This window comes from Herpailurus yagouaroundi, unplaced genomic scaffold, assembly GCF_014898765.1.
Source record: "Herpailurus yagouaroundi ecotype Mexico unplaced genomic scaffold, PumYag 216, whole genome shotgun sequence".
Lineage (NCBI taxonomy): Eukaryota > Metazoa > Chordata > Mammalia > Carnivora > Felidae > Herpailurus > Herpailurus yagouaroundi.
The window spans coordinates 269,578-286,147 of NW_024412447.1; the positions used below are offsets into that span (position 1 = coordinate 269,578).

Genomic DNA, 16,570 nt, shown 5'->3' on the forward strand with positions numbered 1-16,570 from the left:
ATTCGTAAAGGCCTAGCAGAAAACACGGATAGGTTTTTCCACGATCTCTACGTTTGAAAATATTTTTGCTTTTTAGAAAATTAGGAACCAGATAAGCAGCAATCAGGGAAAACAGCCTCGAGCCATCAAAGACAGAGGGTGACTGGCAAACACAGAGCGACGCAAACAGAGGACGCGTGGCCCGAAGAAGCGCGTGGGGAGCCCCAGCTCCTGAACCCCGTGAACACGGCAGGCGCAAGGTCAAACAGCTTGTCAGGGAAAATGCGGACGTCAGCGGAAAAGTGAATCTGGGGGGATGTTCCAGTCAAGTACAGTTCAGGCGACCCAGCCACGTAAATCTACTCTTCAACTGTAAATTTTATGAAATCTATACACAGAGCAAGCATTTCCGGTGGAAACGCGGGTACAGATTGAGACGCACGGTAAGTGTAACACACGCGCCACATCAATTTTTTTTTTATTTTTTTTTTTTTAACGTTTATTTGTTTTTGAGACAGAGAGAGGCAGAGCATGAACGGGGGAGGGTCAGAGAGAGAGGGAGACACAGAACCGGAAACAGGCTCCAGGCTCTGAGCCATCAGCCCAGAGCCCGACCCGGGGCTCGAACTCACGGACCGCGAGATCGTGACCTGAGCCGAAGTCGGACGCCCAACCGACTGCGCCACCCAGGCGCCCCCAGATCAGTTTTTTAATGGATTACATGTTGAGACGATATTTTGTGAACCCAGACTTGATCACTCTGCTCTGGGTCCAAATACTCGCCCTCCGAGCGCGGGGAGGGGAGACCCTTCGCTCGCGCTCTTCTGCTGAATGTGGACACGGAGTTGTGCGTCTCGTGCTCCTGCCAACAGCCTGTGTCCCCAGAGCGCCCTGAGGATGAGGACAGCTGCGCGAGGGCGGCCGTGGGTCTCGGACAAGGTGCTGAGCGGCCGACCACCGTGGCCCCGTCCCATCTCCTGCTCCTCACGCCTCAAGTGTTGCCTATTTTGTGTCGGGTCGAGGGCAGCCAAAGCACTCCCCGATGCCCAGCAGCTCTCAAGTTTCGGGAAGGCTCCCACGGGGGTCGAGAGGTAATTTAGGAGGTACAAGGACAGGCCAGAGGGGCAAATGCAGTTAGCGTTCACGCGTAAAAGAAAGAAAAAGTGAGGTGATTTAAAGAAGAACGTGGGGTCAACGCCAGTGCAGCGTAGGGCGGGGGAGCAAAACTCAAGAGGCAGTAAGCAAAGGCTGCCCAAGTGGGTGGGTAAGCGGAGGCCCAGCACACAGCAGCATCCCTCCCAAAGTCACCTGAGCCCAACTCCCAGCCCAGGCCTGTCTCAGTCAAGCTCCTGCCCCTCCTTCCCTCCCTCCCTTGCCCCCGTCTCCCCTTTGCCTCTGTCACTGCCTCTCTGTCTCTCCGTCTGTTTCTGCGTCTGCCTCTCTGTCCCCCTCCCCTCACCCCACTCTTCTCTGTCTTGGGAAGACAGCTAGGGGACGCTGTGTCCCCTCTCTGTGCCCCCCTGGGCTGGGCTGCCCCCACGGGAGCTGAATGAGAGCCCAGCTGGGACTCCTCAGACCTGGCGCTTTGTTCAGCTTCAGGGAGGGTGTGGGGGGTCTGGGGGCGCAGCACTGGCAGGACGGGGGCTCACTGGACTTCCCCCGGGGCTGGCTAAGAGCTTGGATTACACAGGCTCCAGGACGGAACCTGCTAAGAGGCCAGGGCCTCCTGCACGGTGGGGGCCCCACTCAAGCCCTCCCTTCTGGGCTCGGGCAGGCCGCCCTGGAAATGACAAAGGCCAGTTAGTCACTTCCCTGGAATTGTCACATCCAGCTGCCCGGTCCTAAATAAACAAGCCAGCATTTCGCCCAGCGTTTTCGATTTTCCCAGGCACACACCGTATCCCGTGTGGCCATGTGGTCTCTCCGGGAGGGGGCTCTGGGCCTGCCCCCAGGTGGCAAGTCTGGAGTGGCCCGGCAGGAGGCAGTGGAGCAGGCCCCCCAGCAGGTGCCCAGGGTCACCTCCTTTGCCCTCCTCCGGCCCCACCGGCAGAGCCCTTGTAATTTGGGGTGACATCACCCTCATATTGGCCATGTTTGATGAGAATTCTCCATCGGCGGGAGGAGGGTGACATTTGTGGCAATCCCAAAATAGCCCCCAAAGCTGCCCGCCACCCCAGGGATACCCGGAAACCACGCCCAGCTAAGGGCAGAGGTCACCCAGCTCCCAGGCCTTTGATGTTCAAGGGGCCTTGAAGAAACTTCCAGAGGAGGAGCGGGGCCACAGCTCCGCCAGCGCCTGGTTCACGGGAGCCACGGCAAAATATCTACAGAGGGAACAGATGAACCATTGACCGGATGAAGGAACGAAGCCAGAGAAGTGGAACGTGAAGAAACGAGTGTCCCTGGGGGCTCTGGCGGGGACGCCCGGCACATGTGGTCGGAAGCGTGGCCTCCAGAACTGTGGGAGGTGGACCCCTGCTCTCAGCTGGTGTCTGCTCCCTGGTGAGGGCAGCTCCAGGACACTGAATCACAACAGCGCCTGGGCGTGTGATGCCCACCACCATGTCACCCTGCTCAGGGAAGGACCGGCGTCGCCCCACCTGAGAGACGGGAGCGGCTGCAGGAGGATGCGCCCAAGGTCACACAAGGTCTCGCGCTGCCCTCTCAGCACCGGTCGCGGGGCCCTGGGCGTTATGCCTCAGCACCACATCCGCCACGGGACCGTCCTGGACCCTGCGCCCTCATGGTGGTGTAAGGGCTCCACGCGTTTAGCCACGGACACCTGTCACGTGCAGACGTGGGCACAGCGAGCTCCAGGTGGAGCGTCGCAGAACTGGTCCTCTACCTGGCCGCCGTGTCCCTCCCGGTTCCTTCCCCAGGTGTGGATGGGCCTGGGGGCCCCGCGTGTGGCCTTGGGGCCCAGGAGGCATGTCCCCACCCTCTCCATCGAGGGGCACAGTGGGGGGTCGAGGGTCAGACCCCACCTCACAGCCTGGCGTGGGCGTGTTCTGGGCGTGTCTTGCGCTCCCGGAAGACAGCGAGGGGGTGAGGACGACCCCGTCCTCTGGGCTGCCCAGAGGTCACAGCCAGGACCTTGCCCCGCCTGTGTCCCTTTCATCCGGCGGCCAGCCAGAGCTGTGGGGGCAGGGCCACAGAGGTGCCCAGACCCAGGCAGAGAAAATGCAGGTGCGTGTGGGAAACCCTGGAAACCCAGGAAAAAAAACGATGTTACGTTCAGCAAACGTGTGTGTTGTGTGTTTTGTCCAAGACACATCTGTTTATCAGCTGGCCTGTGAGCCCCCATTTCACAGACGAAGAAACCGAGGGCAGAGAGGGGTGAGCCACACCCCAAGGTCACACCACGGTCCCAAGGTCACACCATGGTAAGGAAAGAACCCCATGTCGGCCCCCAGTTGTTTAAGTCATACCTTCCTGTTATGGTCAGTGCTGTTTTAAGGGAGTTACTTATGGAAGATGAAGTCCACGTGGGGTCATGTCCCCCATGGCGGGCACCTCTGTCCCGCCTGGGGCTGCCGTTCCCCGGACCGCCTGGATGCTGGATGCCTGTCCTGCCAGCGAAGCCCAGTCTCCCCCCAACCCTTCCACGCATGGGGGCCGTGGCCGTCCTGAGACTCGGGGAGGGGAGTAGATGACCCAGGTCTGAGTTCCTGACCACCGAACCACACTCAGGAGCGTGCCGTGCTCTGGGCAATGGGGGGGGGGGGGGGGGGAAACGGACCGGCAGGACGTCGATCCCCTCTCTGAGCCTCAGTTCCCCTGCCCCTCACTTGGGTTCCCGCTAGAGAGTTCCAAGGCTCCTGGCCCCAGTCGCCCACCCGAGACCAGCACAGCGGGTGCACAGACCCACGACAGGGCTAGATTTCCGTTGCCGGGGTGGGCTGGGGTCTAACGGGTAACCTTCCCTGTGCCTCCCAGGAAGGAGACTGTTCTGTGAGCTTCCTGCCCCTACACCCACAGGGCGGCTGGCGGGAGGGACACTTCCTGGCCGCCTGCCAGCTCCCCGGCATGCCTGCGGGTGACTTCTGGAGCCTGGCCAGATGCCGTCACACGTCCCAGGGGCCCCTCCGCATTCTTGGCTTTTGTTTCCGATGACGCGGGGTCCCCCGGAAGAGGGGAGTCATGGCGGGGAGGGGCCTCGGCGTGATTCCGGATCCTCACCGGGACATCAGGCCCTGAGCCCAGTGGCAGGAAGGGGCCGCGCAGGCCCACGTGCAGAGCACAGGCCGGGGGGCTGAGGCCCTGAGGCCCGGGTGCAGGGGGAGCAGGACAGCCCAGGCCTCGGGGCACACGGGGGCCGGGGAACCCGGCTGGGTGGCTCCGGCCCCACAGTCCACTCCCCTGGCTGTGGGCGTCGGCGGGGCCCCTCCGGGTTACAGGCAGCAACAACTGTGCCCTATTTATACCATTGCTTGACTGTCCATGGGCTGCGGCCGGCAGATCCCGACCAGGATTCCGCTGTGATCGGTTTACATTTAAAATAAATGTTTCCTTAACTCGAGTCTGATCTCCGGCAATGAATTTCGGGAAGCGGGGGGCCAGGTCCAGCCTGCAAGAGAGGCCTCGCTGCTGGGCACTCGGGGACAGCAGCGACGCAGCCAGCAAGAGTGGTCCCCCGACCCTCCTGTACCCCGGGGGCTCCGTGCACCCTGGAGCCTCGCCCGCCAGGTGACCCCGAGGCAGTCCTGCCCAGCCAGCCTCCACGCCAGCCTCCCTTCTCCCCGCCGGAGTCCCGGCTTCCGCACGCCTCAGACACAGTTCCTCACCCGGCCCTGCCCACCTTACAGACGGCTCTGGAGCCTTCCCAAGGCGGGCTGTGAGAGAGACTAGCTCGAGGCACATGGGGCCTTGTTTTCAGGGACCCCGACGGATGCCAGTGGGTCAGATTGAACTTCATGGCCCTTCCCGAAGACGCCCCTGACCTCCTTGCTCTAAATGCAAAGGGACTCTCAGAGTTCGCTTGGGGAACACAAAATGCAGCCTCCTAACCATGATGGCAGCAGCCTGAGCTTGGCTGTGCCTCAGGATCCAGTCCTGTCGGTCTCGGCCCCAGCACGCCCCACGGAAGGCAGACGGGGAAGAGGCCGGGGGCAGCTGAGGTGTGCTCACGGCCACCTGCTCCTTTGAGCAAAGATCGGGGAGGGGACCACGAAGACGGCCCTGGCTGGGCTCCCAGTGAAGCCGACCAAAACCCCCAGACCGATGAGCAAAGCCTCCAAGGAGGCTCCTCAGTGCCCCTCTCTGTCAACCCAAGCTCTTGGAAAGGCTTCTTCTCGGCCGGATGAGGCCCCTGGGCCCGTGCTCTGAAGAGGGGCCCGGGTCATCAGCCCCTGCCTCGGGGGGCGGCACGCAAGGCCAGAGCTCGGTAAGACAAGGGCGCTTGTCTCGTGCGTGAAGAGCGTCTGAGCCCGACGAGGCCCAAAGGGGCTGGTCCAGCTCCAGCCGAGGAGCCAAGCCCTGACGCAGGTGTCAGGGATCCCGGGTGGTCCAGGGAAGGGGAGGGCGATGGGGACCCCGCCTGCATCCCACCCCAGCCTCCAGCAGCCCTGCCCTGGGGACCCAGCTTGCTTCCAGGCCTCACGGTTTTGAGGACACATGACACCCCCAGCCACCTGAGGGAAGCCTCTGCCCAGGGGAGACGTGGCAAGGTCATGGGCGGGGCTGGCAGGGGAGGCGGGAGGTCTTGGTTGGGGCTGCAGTGCTCATTACCTCCCCTCCGCTAGGGCGAGGGACTCCAGCCTTGAAACCCACAACTACTGTGCCCCGCTTGGGGCGCTCTTCTCTCCAGACAAGGGGGTCTTGGCGGGGCGGCGGGGGGGGGGTAGTAAAGGCAGCCCATGTGACTGAGCGCCCACTGGGCACCAGGCTCTGTGCCTACAGCCTCACCCTCTGAGGTGGGTGTGCTGTGATGCCCATCTGACAGAGGAGGAAACTGAGGCTCGCGGGGCCAGGGGCCAGATGCCGGCATGCTGACTTCCGAGGCCCTGTGCTGGATCACGGTGATGTCGGGACGGTGGCGACACTGGGTGAGGACTGTGTCCCGAGAAAGGCAAAGACGTGGTCTGATCCCAAGGCCGCCTCTCAGGCAGCGGGAACCACAAGCGTTTCGTTTCCAAGCCCGGCAAACCCTGGAGGCCACTGTGTGTCCCACCAAGTGCTGCGGTGACCTGGAACTCACGGCCTAGCGGAGGAGGCAGAGAGTGGGTAGGTGGCCCCGGTGCCTGCGGTCAGGGCTACAGAGCTGCAGGAGAGCAAGGGAGGGCCCAGTGTCTGTGGGCTGGGGTGCTTCGGGGACAGCTCGACCCAGGAAGTGCTACCAAAGCTGGGTTTTGAATGCTGAATAGGAGTTTTTCTCCGAGGAGGAGCGTTCCAAGTGCAGAAGACAGTATACGCGAAAGCGTGACGTCTGTGAGAGCGTGCTGAATGCCAAGGGCGTCGAGGGGCTCATGCATCAGGAGGGGAAGTCGAGGGGGAGCCCCATGTGTATGGCAGTGGCAGAGACAGGATCCACTGTCCCGGCCCCAGCTCCCCCGCCATCCTGGCCCCCCCCCCCCCCCCCCCCCGTCTATTTGCAAACATCCCCTAGAGGCCTCTCACTGCGGACCGGAGGTGGTGCAGGACAGGCACCCACTCGGCGGGGGCCACAACTCCTGAGGCCAAGACAGCGGGCACTTCCTGGCTCTGGGCTCAGATCCCGGGGGAGGCTGGGAGGGGCACCCAGGGTGGCATTCCAACTCCTACTACACAATTTGTCCATTTCCTGCCCTGGCTGCAAATTTCAACCATTCCCTCACAGGCCATCTCCGGCCTCTGCCCACTGCCTGGCCCTGCATTGACCCTGGAACCGGCCAGGCCCTCAACCAGCATCCTGGTGCGGGCACAGGTGCCAAGCCAGAGTGGTGGGGAGACTGGGGTCTCACGCGGTCTGGGCCTCCCTGGGCCACGTGCCTGGCCACGGCGCCACCTGCTTTTGGCCGTGTGGGGCTGGTGCCAGAGGCCCTCTAAGGGTAAGAGGCGCCGGCCAGGGGTGGGACGTGGGCTCCTGCTACCTGCTGAGGGTGGGCCTCTACCTGTTAACCCTGAAAGCGTGGTCCCTCCTCTCGGGGAGGGGGGCCTTGAGGGGGGCCCAGGCCCGAGGCGTCAGCGTTCCAGGTCCAGCACTCAGATGCCCAGCACCCCACTCCCCGGCAGGCCGACCTAAACAGATCCCGGGAGATCTGGCAGAGATCCTTCTGGAAACTTGAGAGAGCAGAGCACTCCATCTCTGCGGGGACCCTCTCTAAGCTCAAAGATTGCCCCGCCCTTAAGAGCATTATCCTGGAGACCAGGTGAGGGCGTCCGGCCTCCCTTGCAGCTAGAACGCAGTCCTGCGAGCTGGGCCCCGCACGTCTGGGCCCCGAGCAAGTCTTCTGGGGAAGCTGGGAGCCCCGGGGACCCCCTCCTGAGGGCCTGTGGCCTGCCAGCAGCCCAAGGCCTTTGGGGTGTGTTCAAGTCCTGTCCACAGAGTCTGGGGGCTACCCTTAAGAAGTGACCCTTAACAAGCGTCCTTGGGCATAAACTAGCTGAAATGGGGCCTGCTGCTGGCAGCCAAGAATTTAACGCAGGCTGACCTCGGTTGGGAAGCTAGGTGCCGGGGCCGACGGGCACTCTGTGGATGGTGGCAGCCTTGTATGGTGCCCACCCAGCCTGGAGACCCCCTCCCCGCCCCGCTCAGCTCAGCTCCCATTTCCTGGCCCCAGCCTGGGCCTGCCAGGAAGGACCCTTCCCCGATGCCCTAGAGGGGTCGATCTCTCTTCGTCCCCAGAAGCAGGCACCCAGCTGAGCCCCTAGGGGTGGGAGCGGAAGACCCCTGCCTCCCAAACCCCGTGTTGAGAACGGCAGGCCCTGGGAGGTCCCCGGCGCCGTGAGAAACCCCAGAAGAACCCTCGGGGGTTCAGGCCCCCCCCCCCGAGCTGGGCCAGACCTCCAGCTCCCAGTTACAGCCCCAGAGCATGCTCCCCGGGGCCTGAGGAAAGGCTGTCAGTGGACACGTCCCATCTGGGGACACCCGTGACCTGGCCAGGATGGCAGGGTCCCAAGCGTGCCCCGCGGTCACCTCACGCTGGAATTTGCACGGCAGGCCCAAAGGATCCGGCCATGTCTCTAATCGGGGGACACCATGGCTCTCCGTGTGATGTGAACCCACTGACCACCAACCAGCGCCCTCGTTCTGTGGTCTGGCTGTGCCCGAACAGCTCCATCCTGACCGTGGGGGAGGATTCGCTGAGAAGGTGCCCCGAGAGGGAGGGGAGAGTCCCAGCTCACCCAGCTTGCTGCTCCCACTGCCATACCAGTGACCAGCCATCTGTGCGGCATGGGGCTTCAGGAAGGACAGAGAATGCCACGCGGATGCAGACCCTGGGGGCCACCCCGCCGCAGGGTGTGATGTGGGGCCAAGCTCACATAAAGGGTGTGTTCATCCAGGCCGCGTGGGGCTGGGCGCCCTCCAGCCCAAGCTGTGAACCCAGACAGATTTTCCATGCTGGGGCCCAGGGCCCCCGCCAGCCTGCTGTTAATAAAAAGTCACAAGGCTCAGCCAGAGCAGCTCAGAGAGACAGGACGGCCTTCCAACACATTCTAGCTTAGTGATTTAATGGCAGAGCCGGCGTGCACTATTTATGTAATAAATCCATCCATTTGGGGGTTTTAGTATGTCAGAGGAGGCTCCCCCCCAACCCCGCCCCCCCCCCCCAAACACAGAATCCTGAGAAAATCTCATTTCACAGGTTCCCATGAAGCCAGGTGCAAAGCAGCCGTGGCCGGCGTGGAGCCCGACTCCGGGAACATCGCTGCTGGCAGCCGGAGGGAGAGCACGAAGCAGGGCTTTCTGGGTGTGGCCGCCCTAAGGCAGGCAGGTGGCTCTCTGCTTCCCAGGAGAGGCGCCCCCCCCCCCCCATCGCCTGACCCTGCTCTGGGGGGAGGGGGTCAGCCCCTCCGGGCAGGGGCTACATCCCAGCCGAGAAGGTCCTAATTCGACTTGCTCACCGGCGACCGCACTCCTACAGACTTAGGCACTGAGGCAGATGCTTCGGGCACAGGCTTAAAACCCGCCTCCGAGCTAGACATTCAGCTAAGGTTCATGGACCGAATTTCAACTCCAACATCAGAGCAGACCCTGGTAATCTGACGGACGCAACTCAAACAGCCCGACTACACCCCAATCTGCCCCAGGCAGCGAACCAAAGACCTCTTAGTACTTGGCTTGCAGGTGCGGGCAGAGGGCACGAGGAAACGCCCTCTTGCAAGACACCAAAGCCCCTGAGGCGGGTTGAGCTCTGGGGCCTGGATCCAGGCGACTGCCCCCGAGTCTGCCAAGCACCCCCCTCCTCCATCGGTCGCCGTGATAGGCGGTCGGTTTGCTGCGAGGCGGGAACCGGGAGTCCATGCACGGTGGCGGGCTGGTCACACACAGGGCTCCCCAGGCCCCACACCCACCCCGAGAGTGAGGTTATGGTTCCCCGGGGCGGACGAGGGCACACGAGAGCCTGGGGGTGTTGAGGGGTTTGCCAAGGCGCCCCAGCCGGAAAGGGAGAGACGGCACTCAGGGCGGAGCCTCGCACAGCCCACCGCCCACCGGGGGAGCCCACTGGGCCCTGCGTGCTCTCCTCTGCTCCTGCAGGGCCCTGGGCCCGGGAGGGCGCGGGGGGGGCGGGCACGGGAGTCTCAGCAGGCCCGCCCCGTGACCCCGCTGTGCAGAGGCAACAGGCAGACGTGGGCCCTGCCGATGACCGACGAGGGCCCTGACTTCATGCGTGCCCCAAGAGGCACGACCAAGCGGGCCAGCTCTGCCCCGAGCCCCGAGCCCACCGACCGGCACCCCGTACCTGGGTCAGCGCCGCGATGCGCTGTCGGTCATCTGCCTCCCGGGGCCGCCAGCGCCGTCAGTCGGTAGCGAACCCAACTCGCCTCTAATAAAACAAATCATCTGAGGCTGGGGAAGCCACAAGAGGAAACAGCTGTGTGCTCTTGGCTGCGAACACGTGTTTCTACGCCCATCTCCCCGCTCCCCGCTCTGCTTCCGTGGAATTCCGGATTCTTGGCCATTTTCTGACGGCAGAGCGTTCTGTGCTGGGGAGAGCGGTTCCGAGGCCTCGCGCACGTCACCTGGTCACACGCAGGCAGAAGCCGGATCCGCAGGCCACGCTCAGTGCCCGCTGTGTGGGTGCGGAAAAGTGAGCCGTGGACCCTGACCCGACTGTACCCCACAAAGGCCGTCCCGGCCACAGATACCGACAACGCCCAAGGTGAAATGCCTCCGGTGCACAAAGGCGTCAGCCAAGACATTCAGATCGGCCCTGTCCGTAATTGTCACAAATCGGGACACATCCAAATGTCCACCAGTAGGCGAAAAGAAAAACAATCTGGGCGGGGGCGGGGGGGGGGGGGTGTGCCTGGGTGGCTCAGTCGGTTGAGCGTCCGACTTCGGCTCGGGTCACGATCCCGCGGTCCGTGAGTTCGAGCCCCGCGTCGGGCTCTGTGCTGACAGCTCGGAGCCCGGAGCCTGTTTCAGATTCTGTGTCTCCGTCTCTCTGACCCTCCCCCGTTCATGCTCTGTCTCTCTCTGTCTCAAAAATAAATAAAAACCGTTAAAAAAAATTAAAAAAAAAAAAAAGGAAGAAAAACAATCTGGGGAACGCAGCGGGACCCTCATGAGAACGACAGACTGACCTGCTGACGCAGGTGACTCTCAGGGAGCGAAAGCTGTGAACCAAAAGCACATGCAGCGTCTGCACCCGTTGCTGGGAGCAGAAAGCACGGGCTGCGCTCGCTGAGGTCAGAATAGCAGCTCTCCTGATGGGGGACTGGCCCCGGGGTGCAAGGAAGTCTCCTGGGTGTCAGGGGATGCCCCATACTTTGGGAGCTGGGTACCCAGGTGTGTACGTGTAAGAGGTCACGAAGCTTCGCACACAGCTCTGTGCATTCCAGCAGAGCCCCACGGAAAGACAGGTAAACGCTTGAGGAGCGTCAGGCCTCCCGCACCCGGACCTCCTTCAGCTGAGCTTTACCTCCTAAAGCTTTACCCTCCAGAGGCGGGTCCTGCAGAGGGAAGCCCACCCACCCACCTGTGGCAGCAGAGAGGTTGTTAGGGGGCTGTGTCCTCAGACCAGGTGAAGACAGGTGCCTACTTCGGCCCCAGGACCACTGTGTTGCGGCGGGCGGGTCTTAGAAGTGGAGACGCCGAGATCTGAGCCCGCTTGGCTCCAGCCTGATGTCCGGGGGGAAGGGTGTCAGGCCCACGGCGCCAGGCAGGTTCCCTCGGGATTCGCCGACCCTGGGGAGAAAAGGCAACGTCCAGAGCCTCCCCAAGGACTGCATCCCATCACCACACGCCTCCACCAATGCCAGCACCACGGCTGCCGACCTCACCTCCCCCGTCACCTCGACCTCCGCCACCTCCTCCATCACCACCTCCACCGTCACCACCATCGTCTCAGTCATCCCTGTAAATGTCGTACCACTACCCCCATCCCCTCATCACCATTACAACCCCTCTGAGCCTATTTCCTTCACCGCTAAGATCTGGTATCCGGAGTCCCGAGGCAAGTGCCGAGCCCTGCAGTCCAACGTGGGTCTTCAGGCTCTGACTACAGGGCTCTTGCCCCTCTGCCCTCGGTCCCACGGCCCCACCAGCTCCCTCCACAGCCTCGTTCCGAGATGCTGAGATGTGTCCCCTGGAATCCCAGCTAAAAGTCATCCCGAGATCCTGTTTTCAAAGGTCCGTGTAATCCACGCGGATCTGGACATCCTACCCTCTTCCTCACGCACCCACAAGCGTTAACTTGAAGGCAATCCCGTGAGTTGCGCCAAGTACCAGGGCTCTCCTCAGAACCAACACGGCGGCACCCCGTCTCAGCACCCTGAACTCAAGCCTCCCCCGTTGGAAGTCTGCTGAGGGGAACTGCCCCCGCAAAGAACGGCTACCACCAACGGAACAGCCGTGCCCTCGGCAGGCACAGAGCAGAAACCTCCCCCAGGACTCGACAGCCATGCAGAGCTACTGTCCAACAGGGTAACACTCGTCACACGTGCTACTTACCTGTCAATTAAAGGTGAGTGACGCTTTGGGCACTCAGAACCTCGGTCACACGGGCCACACTTTCAGGCGCCCGGTGGAGACAGGCGGCCGGTGGCTGACATATTGGACGGAGGCTCCGTCCATGGGATGGAGCACACCTGTCACCTCAGAAAGCCTGTTGGACTTTGTGGAGGTGACAAGCCCCAGTCAGGACTGCGTCAGGATCCAGAGCCGAGGGTCCGGAACCCGTGCAAGTGTCCTGGGGGAGGCAGGGCAGAACCAAGCACCCCAGACGGGGTGGCTGTGGACAGCACATATCTGCCCCCCCGCGGCTCTGGAGGCTGGAAGTCCCGGAGGAAGGGGTCTGCCGGCCACTCCCTTCCGATGCCGTGAGGGACCGTCTGCTGGATGTCCCTCTCCAGCCTCGACCGGCTGCTGGCCGTCCTTGACGCTCCTTGGCCTGCAGGTGGCGATGCCGATCCCCACCGCCACTGCCACGTGGCCTCCCGCGCGCGTGTCCGCGTCCCCTCTTCTGTGATGACACCAGTCCCTGCTCCAGCATGGCCTCAACTTAACCGTCACATCTGCAGAGTCCCTAGTTCCAAGTAAAGCCACTTACACAGGTTCCAGGGGGACATGAGTTCTGGGGGGGCCCCCGCCCCCTCCACCCTGCAGCTCCTCGTGCCCCCGTCACCATCCGCACTCTTTCACGGAGACCCACCTGCTGACCGTCTGTCTCTACTCCTAGGGCACCGGCTCCTGCGTGGGCGCCTGGCCTTATCAACACCCCTCAGCAGGAACCCGGCCCACGGTACACGCTCAACAAACACCTGCTGAATGGACGGGCGAGTAATACAGGGGCCACAGTGGAGATCAGATTCCAGATTCTCTAGAAGGCCTAGGTCGCGTTGCGCACCCCAAACAAAGCATTCCGGATCCGGGCGGATGATCGGGGAAAGATCAGCCTGGGTCGGAAGCCTGCATCTGCCGGGTGGTGCAGTCAGCCGTTCACTGCCCTGAGCCCCCGGTTTCCTCATCTCTACAACAAGCCGGGAGGCTCGCCTCTGCAGGCTGACCTGGGGGTGGGCAAAAGGATGGCCAGGGTCGGGCCTGATAGAGAATCACCCCGGTCTCCAAGATGGCCTTGGGCGAGGAAGGGTCTTGAGGAAGGGGCTGTCTGCGCTCAGAAGCCCGTGAGTGCCGCACCAAGTGACGGTGTGGCCGTGTCGACCAGTCCTGGGCAATCGGCTCCAGGGAGCCACTTGTCCGACGTGGTGGCCGGGAGCCACGGCCCAGAGCTGAAGTCTGGGGACCTCGCCACTCCCGCCTGCCCCCAGAGTCCCCGGGGGGGCTGGGGTGGGAGGGAACCGGGGAGAAGGCAGCTGGCGGCCCAGGGAGCTTCTGGAAGGGAGCCACTCTGGAGTGGCGCTGGGCCTCTCTACGCGGCCCGCCCAGGCCGGGGCACGTACTCCTCCTCCCCCGGAGAGGAGGAAGGCCAGGGGGCTGGTGGCAAACCGTCCTGGCAGCTCCCCAGGGGCTCCTGGACAGGCTCGAGTTTCCAAGGAGCATAAACTGTCTTACAAATTAAGATAGCAACTCCGATGACTGAGAACATTAAAAATAGCTACACTTGCTCAGCCCCTCCTCAGGGTTCTGTGGGAAAGAGTCCGTCAGCTGGACGGCTGACCCCACGGGCCTCACGCTGACGCGGGGCCGGCCCAGCTCCTGGAGAAAGCGTGGGAGGAGCTGCAGGCCTGGGTGCCCTGTGAGCGGTGAGCGGCCATGCGGCCCACCCTGCAGCGTCCCTGGTGACAGGAGGGGACACCGCTCAAAGAGCGTGTTGCCACGGCATCTGCCCCGTGGGACCGGTCACAGCCCCTCTGGCCCCTCTTTGGGTCACTTCCTCTCCTACAGCTGCCTTTTCCCAGCCTGCCGTGCGCGAGAAGGAGTCCTTTGGCCCCACTCAAACGTTAAGGAGGGACATGTTAATACACAAGTCCTAGCGTGTGCATAACAAGGACGTAACCGAGTCGGGTGCCTTTGGCTCAAGTACAGAAGAGCTGACTCGAGATGGCTTTAAAGCGTGCTGTGTCGCGTGACAGGAAGTCTGGGCTGGGGCACTCGGCGATTATGTGACATCGCAGGACTTGGGATCCCTCCTCTTCTCTGCTCGGCCGTCCTCACTTGGCCTCAGTTCTCAGAATCGGTCTTCGTGTTTGTAAGATGACTGCCATGGCTCCGGGCATCACATCCCCATCCACCAACCTCCAAAGACGCCCCTGCCTTGTGCCTCTTTGTAAGAGCCGGGAATATATTCTCAGGGACCCTCTAAAGTCTCATTGCCAAAATAATTACAAGAAGTTGTCTCTTTGTGCCAAAGGGAACATGTATTCCTTTTGTAGCACAAAGAAAGTCCAATATACTTTTCTAAAGAAACCCTCTTGTCAGCGGAGTGCAGGATGTGGACTCCAGAGCCGTGGGCTCGGTCCTCCCAGAGCAATCCCAGGCTTTGCCGGGAAGGTCCAGGACAAGGGGGGCCCGGGACAGCCAGCACCACGTACGAGAATCCACCGAACCCCCGGATCCCAAGGAAGACTTTTCTCTCCTCAGTCCCCCACCCCCCGGCTGGCGCTCCAGCACGGAGGGTTCCAGAGTGCGAGGCCTTTTCCCCTCACCGGCTGCAGGGTCCCTCCAAGGAACACAAACGGGCATCTTGGCCCACGCGGCCCGGCCCTGCGTCAGCTCACGGGCTCCGCTGTCCCTCGCCACCCTAGCAAATCCAGAACTCAGCGGCCTGACGTGACAGGAGTTTACGGATGGCTCACTCGAGGCCCCCGGATGCTCCACGACCCGGGGATCACTCAGGACCCCAGACTCCAGAGGGAGGAGGGGCCCCCCCACGGGCGCCTTCCTTCCCCACCCCTCCGTCCTTCGTGGGGACTCGGGTCCCGGGGGCACTCCGTGACTCCACGCCGTAAAGCCACAAGCCGGCATGCAGAGCGGCCCTGTCTCCTGATGGACCCTGGCGGTGGGCTTGGATCCGCGGGCCGTGATGGCAGCAGGAAGCATCCAGGCCCCACTGTGAGGAGTGTCACTCCAGCGGCAAGGGGTTTGTAGAGAGGAGGCCGGCGGGGGGGCCCTGTCCGCGGAGCCCGTCCCGCTCTGTCCAGGCCCCCTGGTCCGGCCCGGCCGGACCAGCTCACAGGACTGGGACAGAGACCGAAGCAGTGTGGCTGTTTCTGTCACGTTAAAGCACCACATTAATTCAGCCACATCTCCTGACCTCGAAATGTCTGAGGAGCCGAGCTCTCAGAGATGAATTATTCATATCTGGGGGACCCATTCTCCCAACATGTGGGAAAATACACTGGGTTTTCCTCCTAAAATGGGGCTGTTCCACCTGAGGGGCTTGTGGAGAAAGAGGCTTTCCCGGCAGACCCCCAACCCCCCGCCATGGTCTCCCCTGCGGGTCACGACCCCCGACGCGGGCCTGGCCCAACGGATGACTGATCGGGTCTGGATCGATCGCAGGCACACGTGGATGGAAGTCTGCAGGAAGCTGTGCTGGGTCTTGTACCCCAGCCAGAGGCCAGCTGGGGGAGCGGGGACACGGGCGGGGAGGGAGCGCTCACGCCCAGCACCCCCGGGTGTCGGCCCGCTCTGTGGCCTCCTCACCAACCCCCCCCCCCCAACACCCGCATTCATAAGGTGTTTGCTGAGCCAGACGGTGACCAAAGGGCCCTGAGGCTCAGTGCCAATATTCTGTGGCTCGAAACCAGAACATTCCTGGAGATTTGCCTTAAATTCACCAGCACCGGGGCCGGGGTCTCTCTCCCAGGCTGGGAAGTCCCTGCGGCCCCTCGGGCTGCGGGAAGGACCAGGTCCTCCCAGAGCTTTGGTGAGGGAGGGGGGTCTGGGGGAGCTTGGCCCCTCGGCAACTTTCTTGTGGTCACTCGTGTTTGCGTCTCCCTGAGGGCTGATGGTGGACAGCATCTTCCTCCAAGCCTTTTGCCAGCCGTGGAGCTTCCTCGGTGGCGCATTGGATATTCGCACAGCTGCTCTGTGTCCATTCCTGGCTCTCAACACCCACCGCAAAGACCGGAGACACTGTCCTTTCCCTTTCCTGAGGGCCGCTGTCCAGTGAGTGAGGCCCGGGCGTGACGCTGTTTGGTAAAGTGAGCACAGGGCTTTGGCCGGGCTGGGCTGGGGGCCCCTCTGGATCCACATGAGGAGTCCCGCCCTGGGCTGCCACCCCCCGGGTTCCAAGACCTGGAGAGACAACCCCCCACCCCCCGCCCCGCCCAGGTCCTCATCTATTAACCGAGGACAGGAAGGGTCCTGCCCCAGGCCCACCACTTACTCACAGCACCAGGGGCACAACTTGAGCTTGACCCACACCTGGGCCTCCTGGCGACCGGCACTGTCTCCTCCACTGCTGGGTGGAGAGTCAGGGAGGGCTCCCCGGAGGTGGAGCCAGAGCCAACCCCGGAGAACGAGCAGCCAGGTGTGCGTCCCAGG

The 16,570-nt window shown here is 62.7% G+C and overlaps 1 long non-coding RNA gene across 6 annotated transcripts in view; it reads right to left on the bottom strand.

The window, feature by feature from the left end:
- LOC121017465 (uncharacterized) overlaps window positions 1-10,368 on the bottom strand; it is a 60,599-nt gene extending 50,231 nt beyond the window's left edge. For all 6 annotated transcript variants that reach the window (XR_005784762.1, XR_005784764.1, XR_005784766.1 and 3 more), the window contains exon 1: window positions 9,861-10,368. This is a non-coding gene — a long non-coding RNA (uncharacterized LOC121017465). The remainder of the gene's footprint in view (window positions 1-9,860) is intronic.
- Window positions 10,369-16,570: the final 6,202 nt, after the last annotated feature.